We start from the raw sequence: 22,497 nt of genomic DNA, 5'->3' as shown, positions 1-22,497 counted from the left end.
CTGTGAGGAGAAGAGAAGAAGAGCAAACATTATTCGTCATCACTTAAAGCGTGGAGACTTGCGTGATACAGTTTTAAAAAAATTGGAGTATCCAAAGTAGCTTGGAGTGGCTTTCAAAAAGTATTGCATTTAGTATAGTACAAAACAGGACTTTTTTGTCCCCTACGTGGGCATGGCCTAATGGGAACGTTTGCATTTCGGTAGCTAAATACAACTCTCTCAATGGTAAAACGTTCAGGGTATGTCTTAAGGCCCGGCTTGACAAAGCCTTGGCTGGGATGGTTTAGTTGGGGATTGGTCCTGCTTTGAGAAGGGGGTTGGACTAGATGACCTCCTGAGGTCCCTTCCAACCCTGATAGTCTATGATTCTATGATACACTGCTGCTGGGAGCATGCCAACTGGACAGGCAGACGCATGCTAGATTGAGCAAGATTAACACACTAAAAATATCAGAGTGGACACTGTTTCATGAGTTAGCCACCTGAGTTTGGACCCAGGGGGCCAGGTGGCTAGCTTGTGCTCATATGGCTAGGCCATGCCACTATATCCACACTGCTATTTGTAGTAAGCTAGCTCGGCCAGAGCTAGTGCATGTCTGTCTACCCAAGGTGGAAGGCATGCTTCCAACTGCAGTGTAGACAGACCCTCAGTGACTTCTCTGGCAGCAAAGGTAGCCCTTTGGAAAATGTCATCGTCAGCCATTTTATATACACATTACTCAGAAAAAATAACTATCTTAAAAGAATATTAAAATTGCGGTCACTCACTCAAAAGTGAAGAAAGTTTTAAAGGTGCCTGTGCAATCTTACTGCAGCCCTTTTGTGTGCATGTATTTTGATACAGTCTATAATCACATAGAATCATAGAATATCAGGGTTGGAAGGGACCCCAGAAGGTCATCTAGTCCAACCCCCTGCTTGAAGCAGGACCAATTCCCAGTTAAATCATCCCAGCCAGGGCTTTGTCAAGCCTGACCTTAAAAACCTCTAAGGAAGGAGATTCTACCACCTCCCTAGGTAACGCATTCCAGTGTTTCACCACCCTCTTAGTGAAAAATTTTTTCCTAATATCCAATCTAAACCTCCCCCACTGCAACTTGAGACCATTACTCCTCGTTCTGTCATCTGCTACCATTGAGAACAGTCTAGAGCTATCCTCTTTGGAACCCCCTTTCAGGTAGTTAAAGCAGCTATCAAATCCCCCCTCATTCTTCTCTTCTGCAGGCTAAACAATCCCAGCTCCCTCAGCCTCGCCTCATAACTCATGTGTTCCAGTCCCCTAATCATTTTTGTTGCCCTTCGCTGGACTCTCTCCAGTTTATCCACATCCTTCTTGAAGTGTGGGGCCCAAAACTGGACACAGTACTCCAGATGAGGCCTCACCAATGTCGAATAGAGGGGAACGATCACGTCCCTCGATCTGCTCGCTATGCCCCTACTTATACATCCCAAAATGCCATTGGCCTTCTTGGCAACAAGGGCACACTGCTGACTCATATCCAGCTTCTCGTCCACTGTCACCCCTAGGTCCTTTTCCGCAGAACTGCTGCCTAGCCATTCGGTCCCTCGTCTGTAGCTGTGCATTGGGTTCTTCCGTCCTAAGTGCAGGACCCTGCACTTATCCTTATTGAACCTCATCAGATTTCTTTTGGCCCAATCCTCCAATTTGTCTAGGTCCTTCTGTATCCTATCCCTCCCCTCCAGCGTATCTACCACTCCTCCCAGTTTAGTATCATCCGCAAATTTGCTGAGAGTGCAATCCACACCATCCTCCAGATCATTTATGAAGATATTGAACAAAACCGGCCCCAGGACCGACCCTTGGGGCACTCCACTTGATACCGGCTGCCAACTAGACATGGAGCCATTGATCACTACCCATTGAGCCCGACAATCTAGCCAACTTTCTACCCACCTTATAGTGCATTCATCCAGCCCATACTTCCTTAACTTGCTGACAAGAATACTGTGGGACACCGTGTCAAAAGCTTTGCTAAAGTCAAGAAACAATACATCCACTGCTTTCCCTTCATCCACAGAACCAGTAATCTCATCATAGAAGGCGATTAGATTAGTCAGGCATGACCTTCCCTTGGTGAATCCATGCTGGCTGTTCCTGATCACTTTCCTCTCATGCAAGTGCTTCAGGATTGATTCTTTGAGGACCTGCTCCATGATTTTTCCAGGGACTGAGGTGAGGCTGACTGGCCTGTAGTTCCCAGGATCCTCCTTCTTCCCTTTTTTAAAGATTGGCACTACATTAGCCTTTTTCCAGTCATCCGGGACTGCCCCAGTTCGCCACGAGTTTTCAAAGATAATGGCCAATGGCTCTGCAATCACAGCCGCCAATTCCTTCAGCACTCTCGGATGCAACTCGTCCGGCCCCATGGACTTGTGCACGTCCAGCTTTTCTAAATAGTCCCTAACCACCTCTATCTCCACAGAGGGCTGGCCATCTCTTCCCCATTTTGTGATGCCCAGCGCAGCAGTCTGGGAGCTGACCTTGTTAGTGAAAACAGAGGCAAAAAAAGCATTGAGTACATTAGCTTTTTCCACATCCTCTGTCACTAGGTTGCCTCCCTCATTCAGTAAGGGGCCCACACATTCCTTGGCTTTCTTCTTGTTGCCAACATACCTGAAGAAACCCTTCTTGTTACTCTTGACATCTCTGGCTAGCTGCAGCTCCAGGTGCGATTTGGCCCTCCTGATATCATTCCTACATGCCCGAGCAATATTTTTATACTCTTCCCTGGTCATATGTCCAACCTTCCACTTCTTGTAAGCTTCTTTTTTATGTTTAAGATCCGCTAGGATTTCACCATTAAGCCAAGCTGGTCGCCTGCCATATTTACTATTCTTTCGACTCATTGGGATGGTTTGTCCCTGTAACCTCAACAGGGATCTATGTCACGTGCTCTCTTTCCACAGGACCCTGCCTCATTCAGTCACAGGCGGATGGTGCTGTGGGGACAGAAGTGTGGGTGGTCATGCCTAATGGTTAGAGTCAGGTGCAAAACCAAAGGTCAGAGCTGGAGACAGAGTCGGGTGCCAACCCAGGGATAGAAGCCAGAGTCAGCGTCAGGATAGGACATAGGAGCAGGGACCTGGAGTAGGCAGGAACTAGGGACAGACAGGAGTCTGGGATAAAGAGGAAAAGGACTAGGAACAGGCAGAGCTCAGGAGTCAGGTAAGTAGGTAGCTTCCACAGTAGCAGTCAGTTAGTCAGGGCTTTCTCAGACCACTTTCTATACCTTTTTTGGGTCTAAATAGAGTTTCCCAGCCAACTGATGGCACTGGACGTTTCTTCCAATCAGGGGCTTTGTGGACAGGGCCTTTTGCAAACTAGCACGTCACTTTCCGCCTTCTCCAGTTGTTCGGTGAGCTGCGAAGTGGTGGCCATAGTGTGAGCACTGCCCGTGGCCTACGTTCGAGGCCTGCAACCGCTCACAGATGCTCACTTAATGAGCTGCTAATCAGTTTTATTTTATCCTCGTTGTTCAATGTGTACCCCTGCAGCCCTGGTCTGATGCATGCTCAGTCACCCTGATGACGGTGCTTGCACAGTCTGGTTACTCAAAGGAGCCATGAGGGGATGGAGCATGCTCAGTGAGGACAGAATCTTCAGAGATTGTAGTTGTGAAGCTCTAACAAATCTATTGAAAAACATCTCAGTTTGCACATGCTCAAATTCGGGTGGATTTTCTCAGTAAAAAGCATATCACTGGTTTAGCACCCCCCTTCTCCCCCCCGCCCCCCGGCAAAACTTCAAGTCCCTGCTCCAATGCATGGTGGCACTAGAACTTCTCAAACAAAGGTTGCCAGAATGTTTTTTAACATAGCAAAACAATGTATTTTCCCTAGTCTCATTCTCAGAAATAGCTGAAGCATTTTAGCTGAAAATGGTCCCAGAAATATCCACCTATGGCAGTCACCCACCAGGTTAGTTTCAGCCTGAGCAGTTAAAGTTTGGCAATATTATAAGCAACTGAAAACAGGGTCTTATAATGGGAAGTGTTGGAGAACCTTAGTATACATATACACAGGAACACTTATTAAATTAGTTATGAGGGAGTCAGATTTTCAGTAAATGGTGCTACTCTTCATTATTTCAAAAGGTAAAGCTGGTGTTAGTGAAATTTAAACAAACAAGGACCAAGATGTATTGGTGCTTCGCCAGCTGAGGATCTGGCCCTAAATATGAGTTTATTGTTGGTGAAAGGTTCTGGATTATCAGAGCTGAAGACAAAAGCCCTCTTTTTAGACACAAAGCAGGCACAGAATGGACAGTAGAAGATCAGGCTCCCCATGTTGCTCAGATTATGAAGCCCAGTGCTGTCATCAATCTGGGAATATTAAGATTAAAAATTCTAAAAATAAAATCATGAGCGAGCGTTAAATTTCACCACTCAGTTCAGTTACATTCCTTCCCCTGGTAGTGTCCCGACTTGGTATGTCAACTATACATATAAAATGATGGAGTCTAAATTAGCTGTTACCACTCAAGAAAGAGATCTTAGAGTCATTGTGGATAGTTCTCTGAAAACATCCACTCAATGTGCAGCGGCAGTCAAAAAAACGAACTGAATGTTGGCAATCATTAAGAAAGGGATAGATAATAAAAGACAGAAAATATCATATTGCCTCTATATAAATCCATGGTACGCCCACATCTTGAATACTGCATGCAGATGTGGTTGCCCCATCTCAAAAAGATATATTGGACTTGGAAAAGGTTCAGAAAAGGGCAACAAAAAAGATTAGGGGTATAGAACAGCTTCCGTATGAGGAGAGATTAATAAAACTGGGAGTTTTCATCTTGGAAAAGAGACAACTAAGGGGGGAAGGGGTCTATAAAATCATGTCTGGTGTGTAGAAAGTAAATAATGAAGTGTTATTTACTCCTTCTCATAACACAAGAACTAGGTTTAGGCAGCAGGTTTAAAACAAACAAAAGGAAGTATTTTTTCACACAATGCACAGTCAACTTGTGGAACTCCTTGCCAGAGGATGTTGTGAAGGCCAAGACTATAACAGAGTTCAAAAAAGAATGAGATAAATTCATGGAGGATAGGTCCATCAATGGCTATTTAGCCAGGATGGGCAGGGATGGTGTCCCTAGCCTTGTTTGCCAGAAGCTGGGAATGAGCAACAGGGGATGGATCACTTGATGATTACCTGTTCTGTTCATTACCTCTGGGGCACTTGGCATTAGCCACTGTCAGAAGTTAGGATACTGGACTAGATGGACCTTTGGTCTGACCCAGTATGGCTGTCCTTATGTATGTTATATACACAGACACCAACTTCCAGGAAATAAAGGAAGACACAATGAAGTGCACAATCGTGAAACAACTGTTCATAAACAGCTTGGTAGGTGAACCAATGCCATGGCAAGCGGAATCTGATTGAATGTTGCTCTCCATAAGGACAACAAATAGGCAGCGAATATGGTCCTGTTACTGTGATACTTAACCAGCCACATCCTAAAATGTAGCTTGGTTAATACAAGAGATTGTATGTGACAGCTTGATAACTCATAAGGTGATTTGGAGAAAAGGAGTCTAAGGTAACAGAATGGGCTGTAAGTATTTCATGGGCCTGAGTCTCAAGGAAGGATGGAATTCTTCATAGAGTTGCTGGGTAGGATAATTAGGAGGAACACTATGAAACTGTGCCAAGAGAAGTTTAGTGTTAAATCAGTGTGGACCAGATTCTGATCTTAGTTACACTGGTTTAAATCAGGAGTAACAACTGAATTCAATGGAGTTACTCTGGATCTATCCCTATGAAACAGATCGGGATCTGTTCCTAAACATCAACTTTCAGTTTTGTATCACTATTAACATACAGCACCTAACTCATGTGCATGGCTTTTGCGAGAGGGATGTGTAAAATAAAACATCATAGCAACAAATAAGAGATAATGGAAATAGACTAAAACACGTCTCCCCTTGAAATATCATCGTGTTGTAAAGTTTTTCCCAAACATCGTCTTTTCACCAAAGATCTAAACATTAGAGAAATGGTGCTCTTTTATAAATCTGCATAACAAATAACTTATATTCCATGTTTAAGAAGTAGTTGAATGCTAAAGTGGTAACCAGTGCAGAAAATTGTAAGCTGTATAAGCTAGAAAATGTCATTGCTAAATTTCAGGACACAGATTCTCTAAACACTAGCTGCTTTTCTACTTCTGCACTGATATCATACTTTGGTGTTTAATCTCCAGTGAAAGAGGACTGGGGCAATAAACTTTATAATCAGGTCTTCACTGGTGACATTGCAAATGCTGAATACTTGGAATTCAGTGGAATGCCTTGGTTTGGCGCAAAAGGTTTAGGAAACTGTATATCTCTTCGTTATTGAACCATGCTCCTGTTCAGAGCACTGCATGAACCCTAAATAAATTGCTTTGTGGAGAGCTGAAGTGAGAGAAAAAAAAAGTATAACAAAGGAAACTTGAGATCGAGGGTCAGAAAATGCAGCTGCCCTATAAAACGAGTATTGTTTGCAGAATAACACATTCTTCCATAAGGGCCTTAAAACTCAACTTATGTAGGAAAAATCTGATCCTAATGTCTGACAGAGTTGCTGAACCCATACAGCAGTTTAACACAAATCCAGTTTGTGTGATGATTTACAATGCCTAGGCTGCTGGAGCAATCTTGCCAATGTAAGTAGGCTATCAGCAAGCAATGGAATTAGGCCAAAAATAGTTCTGATGTAAGCAGGTGCAATTCCATCAACCGGGGTGAATTAGGCTCAGAATTGGTAGAATCATGATGAGATAAATGAAAGATGCTAGAATAAATCCTACATTAGGGTGGGTCACCATTTATTCAGTCAGAAGATTGCCAGTACTTCTATCTAATGAAATATGGCTGTTTGTTTTTCCTGCTTGCTGTCAGAGGTTAAGGATCAGGGACTGTGGTTAAATCAAACTCTGGTTCAGCAGACAATTGTCCATAGCTGTTGGGACTAATAGGATATGACTGTAGGTCATCGTCTTTATCAACACCTTGCTGTTCCCTTAGTACATACGGGACTGAGTATGGTACTGTATGTAAAGGTTGGAAAGCCAAAAATTTAACAGAGTAACTTTAAAAAAATGTCTGTAGGTGAAGTCCATAGGGTACTTTCTGTTCCACTTATCTGTCTCCCAAAACAAGCACTTCAAGGCAAATTTTCTGTGTAATAACATGAGAGCCACTGTCATAAATATAAAGGAAAGGGTAAACCCCTTTGAAATCCCTCCTGGCCAGGAGAAAGCTCCTCTCACCTGTAAAGGGTTAAGAAGCTAAAGGTAACCTCGCTGGCACCTGACCAAAATGACCAATGAGGAGACAAGATACTTTCAAAAGCTGGGAGGAGGGAGAGAAACAAAGGGTCTGTGTCTGTCTGTCTATATTCTGTCTTGGCCGGGGATAGACCAGGAATGGAGTCTTAGAACTTTTAGTAAGTAATCTAGCTAGGTACGTGTTAGATTATGATTTCTTTAAATGGCTGAGAAAAGAACTGTGCTGAATAGAATAACTATTTCTGTCTGTGTATCTTTTTTGTAACTTAAGGTTTTGCCTAGAGGGGTTCTCTATGTTTTGAATCTAATTACCCTGTAAGGTATCTACCATCCTGATTTTACAGGGGGGATTTCTTTATTTCTATTTACTTCTATTTTTATTAAAAGTCTTCTTGTAAGAAAACTGAATGCTTTTTCATTGTTCTCAGATCCAAGGGTTTGGGTCTGTGGTCACCTATGCAAATTGGTGAGGCTTTTTATCCAACATTTCCCAGGAAAAGGGGGGTGCAAGTGTTGGGAGGATTGTTCATTGTTCTTAAGATCCAAGGGTCTGGGTCTGTAGTCACCCAGGCAAACTGGTGAGGCTTTTTACCAAACCTTGTCCAGGAAGTGGGGTGCAAGGTTTTGGGAAGTATTTTGGGGGGAAGGACGCGTCCAAACAGCTCTTCCCCAGTAACCAGTATTAGTTTTGTGGTGGTAGCGGCCAATCCAAGGACAGAGGGTGGAATATTTTGTACCTTGGGGAAGTTTTGACCTAAGCTGGTAAAGATAAGCTTAGGAGGTTTTTCATGCAGGTCCCCACATCTGTACCCTAGAGTTCAGAGTGGGGGAGGAACCTTGACAGCCACTCGTGTGCATATGTTACAAGTCTATGTCTGCATATATACAGACATCACTGATCATGCGTATGACTAGAACCCTTAACCTTCCACATCAAAAGCCCCTTTGAGCTAAAGGAGTAACTCTTTGCCATAAATATGTAGTTGGTTCTTTCAAATGATTCTTTCAAAGTCTCCCCCAACCCCAACCAGTTTTAGTGATGAGAATCTGGCTCATAGTCTTTAATGTAGCTAGAACAGAAAGAACAATTACTCTTTGAAGGACACAAGTGGAGTGGCATAAAGGATACATTTTGGACAACTTTGCAGCTAAGTGCAAAAATTGCCATGGAAAGGCATTTACCTACAAAAGACTCGCATATTCAGGGCTGGGGGAGTTCACAAATTCACTAAGGTCTAGTTGCCACCCTTACTCAGGATTTAGAGTTGGTCTGGAATTTTTCAACAAAACGTTTTTTTGGTCCAAAACTGCCTATTTCTCAAAAGCAAAGCTTTTTGTAGAAACATACTGGTTCTGACTATCCTTTCGTCAAGAAGGTTTCTCAGGTCCAGGATAGAATTTCTGGTCAAAACCAGAGGCACATATTCAGAGCATGGACTTGAATCTACATCACCCACTTCGCAGTCAGGTGCACAAACCGCTTAGCTATCTGGAGTGGCTTTTCTTTCTCTCACATACAAGGTTTCAGTTTTGTTCTGATGAGAAATGGGAAAAATTTTTGAAGTCTCAAAAATTGTCATGGGACAGACAGAAAAGCCATTTCCTGCCCTGCTGGTCTCACGTTGAGGAGCACTATATTCCCAGTGATGTCCGTGGCACTATTTGAGCAGTAAGGTAATCCTCAGTGCCAGAAAAAGTGCCAAAATCTGGCCCGATGACAAAGGCACAATAGGCCATGACCATAGCTGCAGTGAAATGGTAATAGCGAAACAAATGGCCTGATAAGATTTTGTATATTCCAGTTGTTTTTAGTCATGCCAGCTTTGTCCCTCATTCTCTAATAAGATTCTCAAATGCATTCTCAAATCCCTTTATGAATTTAAAGGACCTGGTAAATGTAAGTAATTAAAAAGAAATTAAATTGATTTTAAGAATGAATTTCGCACAACACTACCGTATATAATTATCAAATATAAAAGCACTCTGGGCTAGAAAATGTGCTTTGTGAGGTGGACTGTGTGGTATTTTCATGATTTCCATTCAATACTCAGTAACTGTGTGAGTGGATACTGGTGTGATTTCACTTCTCAGCATACCACGACAGCAGGTGAATAAGGGAAGAGTTATTTTTGGAAACAAATTGCCAAATGAGAAGCAGAGAACCATATCCTCAGCTGGTGTAAATCCCCAGAGCAGCACTGGCTGTAACGGAGCTATGCCAACGTACATCGGCTGAGGCTTTGGCCCTGAAATTCAGTTTGCCATAATTGTCCTTCATTTGGATTTGCTTTGTGCGAGCCAAGTTTTGTTCACAACACTGTTAATTATAAATGGATTTCAGACCTATAGCTAGATCCCATCTTGTAATGAAACAAAGTTCACGTGGACAGAAGCAGAAGTCAGAGATGCCCTGGTTTTGCTCAGCCAGTTTGATATTTGGTTCTCCCAACTCTGCTGCCTTTGCGCCCCTGTGTGCTGAGAAAACAGTGCCGGGGAGATGGGGACAAGTATCTCTGTACCAACACATCAGGGGTTCCAATCCCTGTATCTAGGAATGAGGCCACACATCCTGACAAAAACTGCAGCCGCTACTTAACGTGTCACCCCATCTCCTTAGTAATACTGGTTTCCCCAATGACTAGAGAGTGCACTTCTGAGTCTCTGACCTCCTGTCCAAAGCCCTCCATTAGACTGGCCCGAAAAGAGAACCCCTCTCCCTCTGAGACATGCCACAACAGCTGTGCTCCCCTGGAATAAATTAACCTCATCGCCCAATGGGGGAAGCTCGTGAGTGTGGGAGACAGAACTTTCAAAGGAGCTGGTGCCGCACTACGTAACCCAGCACCAGAATGACACCCATCCTCAGTGTGTTCACAACTAAGTACAAAACCCCCGTCTCTAACATAGCTCCCCCTCTGTGCATTCGCTGCACACCAATATGCACACTAAGACAAGCTCACCCAAAGCTATACACGAATAAAGATTTCTCCTGCTGATTGGGAAGGAAGGGTGGAAAAAGGTTATTTCTATTTGTAAACATTTGGGAGGTGCTCAGATGGTAAGGCGACAGAGCTTGTATACTAACCTAAACAGATCCAGTGAGAAGGATTTCTGTGACCCGCTCGCCTGACTTTAGAATTTCCTAAACTTCAAATCTAGTTATCTCTAGAAGCACGGCAATTAAGCAGTCAACAAGTTAAACATTTACTTGCCAGCAGCTGGGTAACTTCCATGTTGGGTTACTTCGGCAACCAACGCTCTAGAAAAACCTAGACATCGTGACAGACAAGAGGAAGCATTTTCTGTCCCATTGGCTTGATGTATGTCACTTGGGGCAAATCTTCAACTGGGGTAAATCAGTGTAGCTCCATTAAGGTCAGAGCTGTGCCCGTTCACACCAGCTGAGGAGTTAGCCCACTGAATTTTTATTTTTGGCCCCATTTAGTCTTATTTGTTGATAGACTGCTCTCGCTAGTCACTGTGCTGTTCTAGTTTGCTAAACCTCTAGGAATTCTATGTTTGGCTAGGTATTCAATTTTATTTTCCCATTAGCAGAAGGTAACTGCTTTCAAATGAATATTAGAAGAACATTAAAGGTTCAGCTATCCCTAATCTTTATGGATTCAGACCAGTTCAAAACAGATCCTTTGGTTTATCCTATGAGCTGAGAGCTATCTGTTTGAGGGACTTAGTCCAAAGATACAGTAGAAAGCAGATAGCTTGGCTAAGCTGATTTCTGCTGCACAAGTGGGTCTAAAAAAGCACATCATATCCAGGATTATCTTTATATTTGTGGTTAAATTTGACAGAATTCAAGCATTCTCCATTTATTTCAGGGTATAGACTGAACAAAGTAGTTACTTTAGTGGTTGGTACATAAAAGAGTTTTTTATCCCAGTACAGATCATTTACATGTTCATTTGTCGGTAGCTCACTCCGGAAGAAAATCAAGATTTCAGCAGCTTCTATCACACTGCAGGGGAACAAAGGAAACCTCATTCGTTCAGGTGTTTGAATATCAGGTTTATAAAAACTGAGAGATTATGGCTGCCCAGTTTGATCCGGTGACAAACTCTACATGGAATGAGATCCTAGCTAGACGGAGTTAAGAGTGAGAATGCAACATAAAATGTATTTTACCTTTTAGAGGGAGCCCTGAGAAGTATTGTAAAATAATGATTGAGCCTTGGAAAAGAGCACAGTTCATCACACAGCTCTGACAACCCAGATGTATGTTTGCTGGAGGCGTTCTCTCTGCTTTGAAAGGCTGATCTCCGGTGCTTAATTTGCAGTGAAAGAGGTGCTGGAGCGCTAGCAATTAGGTGCCGGGGCTTGAGCAATTTTTTTTTTTTTACATTCATAACTGAGGCGGCAAGCCCAGACGTACTGGGGCGATGAGAAGCACTGGCACAAATTAAGCAACAATCATCTCTAGAAAACAATTCTCTTCCTTAAAGGTTAGGTCTCTTACTTGGCCAAGGAAGCCAAAACAATCCACCAGTTAGGTCAGTGATATTTCAATTGAGCAAGATCATTAACACGATGCTCAAAGTGTTCACGCTTTTGATGCCCGAAGTTAATCCATATTTAGGCATTTAAAAACTGGTCCGATTTTCAGAGCTGCTGAGTAGTCAGTGAGCGAGCCAAAGGGTGTGACAAACAGGTGATGTGCAATCTCCCAGGCTTCTACTGCTCCTGGGCAGCAAAACACGAACAGTGGCCAAAATGACTTCTTCCGGCTACAACTAAGCATGACACCCTGCCCATTGCTGTCCAGTGAGTGCATAGCCAGAGTGACCTACACTCTCCTGGCCCCCGGACTGTGATACTGCCAGGCACTCTGCACCGAGGGGTTGATGACAAAGGCCAAACAAAAGTTCATTGTGAGTAAGGATGGCACAATCACGGCCTGAGAGAAGTTCAGCATTACTGCTGCTGAGAAGTAGTAGGGCTCACTAAGATGTATCTTTTTTGCAGTGTTCATGAAGAGGGGAGTGGCAATAACTCACCTATTAGAAGAAACAAACGTAGTAGAACATGCCTGCATTGCTGTTCTTTAAATGACAATCCTAACAGCCTTGTCTAGGTCAGTGTTTTTATCCCAGTAGGCCTGCGGCAGCCACCGTTTCCTCTTTGTCTGATTTGTAATCACAGCAGATACTTCTCCTCTGTGGCTCCCTGGGTTCAGTAACTCTGGGTGCATGTGTGCATGCATGCATTTTGTGCTTTGCATGGTACATTTCTTATTGATATATTTTGTAGGATGCACCATTCACCTCTTAATTTGACAGCAAGTGACTGTTATACACATTCATTCTGGCTTGGAATGAAAGCCAGAGCCTTGTACCTCTATTACTGAATAACATCTATGCAATGCTGGGAAGGAACTTCACTTGTATTGCTATCAGACCATGCTTCTATCTTTCCTTCCCAGTTTCAGAAATGTTAGCAATGTCACCGAACGATTGCCTTTGTACTCGGCTCTTGGAAATGCCCACTGCACAGCCCCACTTCTCCAGCATAATGACAAAGCGGGTATCCCGAGTCCATCAAAGACGAGGTTGAAAGTGTAGGTACGTCAGGTCCAACAGTAGAAGTTCAAAGCAGAATGGAATGGTATTGATTTAAAGGAACAAATGATGAAAGTGGAGGTTGGCAGAAGCCCTGCAGCCCAGTGAGCATCAGCAGTGCACTTTCTGCAATGCAGCTATCCGAAGCTCAGCGTATTAATTAGTGACGCCGCCTCACGGACCTAGCATTTAAAAAGGACAAGGAGAGAGGTTTGCTTAGCTTTGTTACGTTTACTTCAACTTATTAGCACAAAAGGGGTTATTGCCTCTCCAGTGTGGTCTAGTTCTTGTTCAAGGTACTATACGGCTGTACTGCACTATGTATAAACCACAGACGAAGACAGTAGCTTCCAGAATATTGTAGGATCAAAGAACTCCAGTCTCGAGGACTAATTTAAATTTAAAATTTCAGTTGGACTTTGACAGCCAAGGCCCTGAAATACAGAAACACACATACTCGCCAAAGCTAGATTGGGTTACTGTTTAAAAAGCAAGCCAGCAGTGAGGAAATGCAGGATGGTGTTAAAACTCCGAAACGAAGCCCTGTTACAGCAAGGTTAATCTCCATGGTCTCCGGTATTCAGTACCGTCAACCCCACCCATAGTTTCTGAATGTTCCAGGCTCCCCAAAAGTCATGAGACTGGCTTAAAAATAGTAAGATTCTTAAAGTAATACATTTGGAGTTCTTTTTATTTGCTTTCTGGCTTTTACACCTTTGGGATTCAAGTCTTCTCAGCAGCCATAAAGGCTAGAAATGTACTCCCTCCACTCCCCCCAAATGAAAACTGAGATTCTGTTGTAGTCACATGACGCCAGCATCTAGGATCTTAAGAAAACCACCAGGTATCACAAGACTCAAGAGAAAAATAATGAGAGTTGGTAACACTATCTGTGGTAGAGCAGGGAAATGATCCCATGTCTCCGGCTAGTCCCCTAACCACTAGAGATCCAGCCATTGACAATAGGAATGGGCTCCAAGAGCTGGATCTGCCTCAGCTGCAGAACAGGCTGCTGCAGAAGGAACCAAGCTCTGGGAGGGAGTTTGGGTGCTGGAGGGGGCTCAGGGCTGGGGAAGGTGGTTGACGTGCAGGAGGCAGTGCAGGCTCCAGGAGGGAGTTTGGGTGCTGGAGGGGGCTCAGGGCTGGAGCAGGGGGTTGGGTGCAGAAGGGGGTGTAGGGTGCACACTCTGGAGGGGAGTTGGGATGTGGGGCGGGGCTCCGGGCTGGGATGCAGGAGGGGGTGTGGGCTCTAGGAAGCAGTTTGGGTGCGGGAGGAGGCTCAGATCTTGGGCAGGGAGTTGGGATGCGGGTAAGGGGTGTGGGCTCCGGCCCGGCAGCGCTTACCTCAGTCGGCTCCCGGGCGGCAGCACAGCAGGGCTAAGGCAGGCTCCCTGCCTGCCCTGGTTCCATGCCGCTCCTGGAAGTGGCTGGCATGTCCCTGAAGCCCCCACCCCAGGGGGACAGGGGGCTCTGCAAGTTGCCTCTGCCTGCAGGCACCACCCCCACAGCTCCAACTGGCCAGAGTTCCCGGCCAATAGAAGCTGCCGAGTTGGTGCTTGGGGCACGGGCAGCACGCGGAGCCCACTCCCCTCCCCCCAATACCCAGGGGCTGCAGGGTGGTGCTGGCTACTTCCAGGAGCAGCACAGGACCAGGGCAGACAGGGAGCCTGCCTTAGCCCTGCTGCGCTGCCAGACTTTTAGTGGCCTAAAATCTCCCAATTTGACTTCAGTAGCCTCTGGGAGACAAAGCCAGATTCTGGGAGACTCCCGGTGAAACCAGGAGGGTTGGCAACCCTAGATGGATCCCTCGATGACCTGTTCTGTTCATTCCCCCGAAGCACCTGGCATTGGCCACTGTTGGGAGAAAGGATACTGGGCTAGATGAACCTTTGGACTGACTCAGTATGGCCATTCTTATGTTCTATTCTTTGGCTGTAATTTGTGGTTGTTATTTTAAGATGGGTATTTTGTTTGATTTGCATTTGATTTTCGTGGGGGTGGATAAAAATGGAAGGTTGTAACTGTAATTAGCTGAGTCAGTGTATATAGAGACACAGCATGGGACAGGGATATAACCTGTCATAACCCTGACCCTTGTCATGTGACTGAGACCGGGAAGTAAAGTTTGGTCTTTCACTTGCATTCCCATGTGACACATCTTGATTAACAAATTCCTGTCAGTTTTAATAGCGTTTTTAGAGGACTTTGGTATCTTTACATTATTAGAGAATCCACATCCAATTTCCTTCTCTATAAGAGGGTTCTAATAATCTATCAGGCAGGTGGCAAATGTAATTACTTGCTTTGGGCTATTTTGGAATTTTTATTGCAAAAGCCAGGTATGTTACTGTTCATGGGAATAAAGTAACAGCTTGAAAGATCTACAGGTATCACCACCAGCACCTCAGCTTGCAATGCAGGATAGTCACTCAAAGAGAGGACAGGACATTTTAGATATTCCACTCATACTACACTTTAGCTTTGCTGAAAGCTCGGACTGCTAAGAGTTGAAACCTTGAGGAAAATGCTTTAAAGTCCTTGAGGTCTTGATCTTGCTTAACCCAAGGGACTAGTGCTGAGTCAACCATTGCAAAGCAGAAAGTAATGAGCAGGAGCAGAAGTGTAGGGGAACTCATGCCTGCATTGAGGACAGCACTGTTGCATGGGCACCAAATTACTCCTAGCAGAAGCAACGAATTCAAAGAGCAGCACCTTTATCATTTCTAAACAGAAATTACTTTGCACACTCTCTTCATCTATATGCTTCCAAATAATTTAAACATCTATTTTCATGTTAGTTTGCAAAGGAATACATTCCTGGGCTGACACGTTGACTCGCAGTGTGTGCGCATATGAGAATTTGGCTTGTATGTTACATTTCAACACAATGCAACTTTACAGCTGATGCATAGGCCATCAAGATATAGACAGATATTACACCTACCACTGCCTGGCATGCTAACCATGTCTTATTGTTTCTTTGTATTCCTCCATCTGTCTGTCCCCGTTTGTTCTCTCTTAGATTGTAAGTTCCTTGGGGCTGGGACCATCTTTTTGTTCTATGTTTGTACATTGTCTAGCACAAGGGGGTCCAGGTCCATGACTACGGCTCCTAGGGTGCTATGACAATACAAATAATTAGATATAATAAAGAGATAGGGGCCATGTAAGTTCTTGAAGATATATGGGAAATATCTATTATAATATCTATTATTATAAGATGGAATAGCAAGTCTCAGAGCCCAGGCAACAGAGCCAGGCTCACGAGGCTCATGCTACGGGTAGAGCCCTGCAAATCCAGGGATTTCTGCTTCAGATCCGTGGATCATTTTTGCGGATAGTGGAGCGGATGCGGATACAACCGCGCAGGACTCTATGGATCTGGAGCGGAGACAGAGACATGTTCGCACGGGGCCGAGCCAAGCTGAGTCATGCCTGGCCAGTCCCAAACCACTTTGGAGGCGCTTTGCCTCTTCCCAGCGCCCACTGGGCAGCTTATAAAGCACAGCCTGGTCCCTAGCCCCCTTTTTTGTGCTGTAGAGTTGTAAGGCCTGTGAGCTCAGACAGCAGAAGAGTGATGCTGATGGAGCTGCTAATGATACAAAAGTTGCTGTACCTCTGGCCATAACAATGAGGTAAAAGCAGTTTGCTGCAAAAGCGTGAGACTGGCCACACGTTCTGACAACAGTGGAAAGAAACGAACGTACATTCCCGGCTGCCTATTGTGAAAGCTCGTTTTCATGTGATTTCCTTAGAAAACAAAGCCAGTGATTCTCTAGGGCTTTGTAGGCAGGCTTTAAAATTGGTATAAAAGAGAGAGAATGGCTGCTCCCAGATGATACCTCAGACACAGGCAATGCTTGGGAGATGTGGCAAACAAAAGTGAGTACAGAGAAATAATACAAAGGGACAGGTGGGATAGAAATACGAGTTGGAAAGAAGATGAGATACAGTCTGCAGAAGTGCAAGCTACCTGGGGAATAATGATCCAAAACTTTTACAGTGAGGGAGACCCTCAGAAACAGCAATGCTGAAAGAGACGAAGGCCATATCCAACAAAGCACTTAAACTAGTGCATAATTTAAGCACATCATTTCAATGGGACTATTCACATGCTTCAAGTTAAGAGTGTGCATCAATACTCTGACAGATCTGGGCCTTAATGAGTGTGGACAGTAACTTACATATTTCAGTCACGGGATATTGTAACACCCAGCTCATATGATTCTGGTCCACATATGCAGTCAAACCTCACGCACCCCGGAAAAGATTACCTTTGTCTACACGGAAATGAAGATCAATTTCTTAATCACTGACGTACTTCTGTTCCATGTGTATTTTGCAACTAACATTAACAAAGTCTCAACTGGCATTTTCAAAATAGTTGAAAAATGAAGATCACTTAGGTGTCCTTTCTCCCTCCCGTGAACTGCTTATGAGATTTCTAAGTAAGATATAACAACCATGTCTAACTCAGATTATAACCACCTTCAAGTTATTTTAGTTTTACCTAAATTCTTTCAACTCTTTCTGTAAAACACATCAAAATTCATCTGTACAAAAGGATACAACATCAAAGAACTCCTATGCATTAAATGTCAACATGCTTTATTCATTATGAATTAGTCTATTTACATCTGCCTTGACTTGAACCAGGAAGATCTAATTTTAGCATCTTTAAAGTGAGTTAATTTAGTTTTTTAAGCAGGGAAATAAAAACTGTCCTATTAAGGTGATACTTACATTAAAGTAGAGGTTAGTGTCGCTTTGTTTTTAATTACATCACATTTAAGATGAGAACATAGGGGGAAATAGCATTCCACTGTTATTATGAAAATGTAAAGGGGGCAGCTCACCTGTACCCATTATGAAAAGCTTTTATTTTTGTGCTAATTTAATTTAAACTATGGAAAATATTCCTCTTAAACTGGTTGTCATGGTTATAAAATCCCCTAAGAAATTATGCACATCTGCCTCCACTGAGGGAAACATTCATGGCATGATTTAGCATGAAAAACTCAACCACTCACCCATTTTCAGACGTACTTATTATGTTACTTTATATTAAACGCCCCCGCCAAAAAAAAAACAACCATCACCACCAACCACCACTCCGCTCACACAGTTTTCACCAAATATACTATGGAGGGCAGTTAATCTTGACAAGTTCTACTCTGTTTTGTTTGTTGTTTTGGGTGTTCATTTTTAAGGTAAATTATCTGGAAATTAATAGTCATACACAGACACACATGAATTGTAAAAGTGCATTTTGCTTCTCATCTTAGAGATGCAGCCAGTGCCTCAGTTCCCCCTCATTGCATCTTGGTTTCCTTCTCCCTGCCAGAGTAGTTCAGTCCTGTGGCCAAAACGAACCCTCCCACCCCCTTCTGGGATAAGGAAAATTCTAACTGAACAGAAGTCCAAAACCTTCACCCCTTGGTGCTGAGGCGCACAAAATGTCTTCTACTACATGAAAAACTTACCTCTCCACAAGGTACACATTCCTCTGTCTGTCTCTAAGCCTCCTCCCTTGCCTTTTTCCATAACCCCTCTCATTTGGGAGCTCTGTTGCAAGTGTTGTCCAGATCTCTCCCAGTTCTGATGAAAGAGAGATTGTTATATAGTCCCACCCCATTACCCAGCAGGCATTGCTCACAACTCCCAGAATGCCTAGGCTCTGGGCTGCAAGACTGTGTGGGGCCAAGGCATACCCTTTAAAGGAGCAGCACACCTTGTTACAGAATTCTGTATTTTGTCTTGGATGTCATCTCCTGAGACTTGTTTTTGTTTTATACTTGGAGTAGATAGATTTGTGTGTAGCTTTTATGAAACACATGCAGCTCTGGAATGAGGTAACATTCTCTAGGACCTTAAAAGGAAAGAGATAGGAGAAGAAGGCAACAATGGGACAGATCCTCATCTGGTGTAAATCAGCATAGCTCTTGCCCCTACAAGTCTCTAGCTTAACATAGCCCCAGATCAAATTACAGATACAGAGAAATCTCGGATTCTAGATCACTCTATTGCTTGTATACTTACCAGTGGCCAGATTGTTAACTGCTTATGGGACTTCAGGTGTCTGCTCGTGCCTGTAACTGCTTTTCATTGGGAGAAAGAGGATCAAAATGTGGCCCTGAAAAGATAACAAACGGGAAGGTTGGCATCTTGGCATGAATGAGGAGTTCAGCACTAGGTCTCCCTCAAACAATCACTAGGTGAACCAGCTTGTAAGGCTTTGGATACCTTCATGCATAGATAAAGGCCCATGGGAAAGACTCACCCGACCTACTTTCAAACATGGACACAGTGTTACTCTTTTCTGTATTCTGTTTTTAATAGAAAATGAGTCCATTCCCTTCCCGTATATCTTCTCATGTGTGCATGTTCCAAGATCCATCCATGATAATCTGAATGGAAAAATAGAAGAAACTGAAAAAAGGACAATGTCTGTCCTAAACTTACTGGCTCCCACTTCTCCACCATAGCAAACACGAACTATTTGTCTTCACTTTCTTGACCCTTAGCAACCCACCTCAGCTCTACCTATCATCTCTCAGATGCTGCTGAGATATCTACTACCTGTCTTTGCTTTGCTAACAATGGCAGACTTGATTGCTCATTTGCCACATTTTCCAGCAAGCCTCTTCATGCTTTCTCCCATGTTGCCTCTCCTGTAGGGGAGGAGCTCTCCCATAAACATACCATGCTGTCCTCCTTCAAATACACCTCTGCCCCGATTCCTACCAAAAAATCTAGACAAAAGCAGCTGATTTTCTGCAACTGCTCCTTATCACGCTGTCCACAGTCGTCTCAGTGTTGTCTTGTGCTTTCTTCCAGTGTGTTTGCCGTATCCACCTGTCACTTGTCTTTGACTTAGATTGGAAATTCTTCAGGGCAACGGCTGTGTTTTTGTTATGTGTTCGTACAGCGCTGAGCACGATGGGGCCTGGGCCTTTAAATAACAACAATAATAGTAAACCAATCATTGGGCCGGCTCCTGTCACCTTTTGACTTGTTGAATATGACCTTACTCTCCAAGTAGCTCCATAGAAATAAATGGCAGCTCTTGCAGAGTTGTATGTATCCCGTATGGTTTGCCACTCAGTCATATATATGAGTAAATGCGACAATTCTATCTATCTATCTATCTCCTTAGTCTCATTCTCATACATATTATCAATACATGGATTTCATAAGCTCTCAAATGACCCCCTCTGTCTTATGTTGTGGAGAGTGCCTGTCATTTGAGGCCACTTGAGACTGATCATCTGTCCATTCTGCCTCTGTCAGTAGAGCATTGGTCTCTCCAGTGTCTGAAGACAATTGGCTTCACTGCTATCACAGTTGTTCAGAACTGCATTGCCCTGAGAAAGGAGGACAGAGTTGTAAAAGTTAGCAATGGAAAAGGCTTATTAAATCGACCCATCTATCTTCCTGCCAATCAAGGATTATTCCCTAGAGTGCATTTTCTAGGGTTTTGCCCAGTCTAGTTTTAAAAACGCTCTGTCCTCTGCTTCCCCTGTGCACAGCCTAATTCATCTCACTATCAGGATTGTTTGCTTGGTCTCGTCTTCAGTATCATTTCTTTGTCCTGAACGGTGATCACAGCTCCTCTCAATTCACTACCATCTGTGAATTTCATGACTGTGCTATTAACTCCCCTTCCCAGATAATTCAAGGAGCTGTTAAATAAAACTAGTCCTACCAGCAATGTCTGTGGGCCCAGACTGGACACCTTGCCCTGAATTTGATACATTGCTGTTTATCAGTACCTTTTGTCTGATGTCTTTTTGCCAGTTTCCAGTCCACATGACAGTGTCGTCAGCCATGCCAATGTGAAACGCGAGAAGCAGTATCAAATCCTTTACTACAATATTTAACCTGCTGTAGACACTTTGTTCGCTCATTTAGTCTGTGAGACAAAGCAAATACATCTTTAAATGGGATTTTTAAAGGTATCTATGGGAGTTAGGCACCCAACTCTCTTTGAAAGTCAATAGGAGTTGGGCACCTAACTCTCCTTTTGAAAATTTCCATCTTAATATACACTGAATATTACTGGCCACATAGTTAATTCCTAGACAACGGTGCTTTTTTCTAGTGCTGGAATCCATCACCCAGGGTGAGTGTCCTCTCCAAGCAGTACAGCATTAGCCAACAAAGACTGAAACAACATGACATATGCATTGCAGCTCTGGCATTCCATGTGCCTGTATCAAGATGGGTTTAGTTACCTATATCTGTCTATGTCTCTGCAAGACAATAGGTTGAACATCCACTAGTGGACACACAAAGCTTTAAGTGAATCAGAATACAGCATGTTAAGTTACCCCCAACTAGCACCCTATTTCTTGTTTTCCAGTGGATTAGAGTTTGTGAAAGAAGTCACCCTGCTAACCCTGCAGCCTCAACTCTGTCCATTCACAGCACAAACAGTGTCAACTCAGGCATCTCCCCAACTCATTGTTTCACAGTCATGACCTACAGGGATGGGATAGTAGGTCCAGTAGCAGATTAGCCATTGGGCCTATAGGGTCCATGTCCAGGGCCCCTGGAAAAATGAGTGCCCCTATGCCCTGATCTGCTGTGCCCAACTGCCCAGCACTCCTGCAGGGGAGTGTAGCAAGCCCCTTACACCCCAACCCCGCTCCCCGGAAGGAGCACTGGGCAGGCAGAGCAGGGCAAGCCCCCATGCTGTGACCCCACTCTCCAGCAGGAGCGCCGGGTGCGGGAAGCCCCCGTGCCCCAACCCCATTTCCCCAGATTTTCTAGGATGCCTCCATTTTTGGCTTTGGCTAGATTGTCAGAGGTGCTGAGCACCCATCACTGGAGTGGGGGGTACTTGCACTTCTAAAAATCAGGACTCGAGGACCCAAATCCTCAAATGATTTTAGGTATTTAATCCCCACTGAAATGGATAATTCAATGGGATTTGTAGGACTTAAACACCTTTGAGGATCTGGGCCTGGGAGTCTCTTCTCTGCCTGCAGAGTGGGAATAGATTCCATATGTGTATCAGACGTCCCTCTTCTCTCCAGTCTCATAATTCACATTGTTCTCATTGAGCTCATTTTTATTCCCTCCGACAGCAAGTTCACAGTGGAGCTGTTGGCAGTTGGCCCTGAATAGCCTTTAACATGTGAGTGGCCTTCTTATATTGCTGTACCTTGTGATCGTGATGAACTTTAGAACAAGGAGCCTAAAAAAATAGTGAAAACACTTTCTCAGCCAAAACACTAGGTCCAAATTCCTAGGGACCAACTCTGTCCCAAGAACTGAAGAAGAAACTGCCTGACAAAACTAGCAAGACTATAGCATTCCTTCAAAGACTGGACAGTGCTCCCCTCTTAAGAAAAATAACTTGTCAAAGTTTGTGGTCCAGCCTCTCCTGTTGACTTGTTCCATAACAGTATTACCTATACTGGACTACAGCCAAAAGTTCCCAATCAAGATCAGGGCCTCCTTACACCAGGCACGGTACGAACACTTTCGTTAACTCTTGGCACATAACTGCCAGAGCCTTTTAAAAAGGGTAGTATTATTGAATCCAATTATTTTTTACTCACCTCCATGTTCATAGAGGACATGACCTTGAGGTGCTGAGCATCTGCAATATCCATAGACTAGGGG

This window comes from Lepidochelys kempii, chromosome 6 (assembly GCF_965140265.1).
Source record: "Lepidochelys kempii isolate rLepKem1 chromosome 6, rLepKem1.hap2, whole genome shotgun sequence".
Taxonomy (NCBI): Eukaryota; Metazoa; Chordata; order Testudines; family Cheloniidae; genus Lepidochelys; species Lepidochelys kempii.
Note: the sequence above shows the minus strand (reverse complement) of the source record.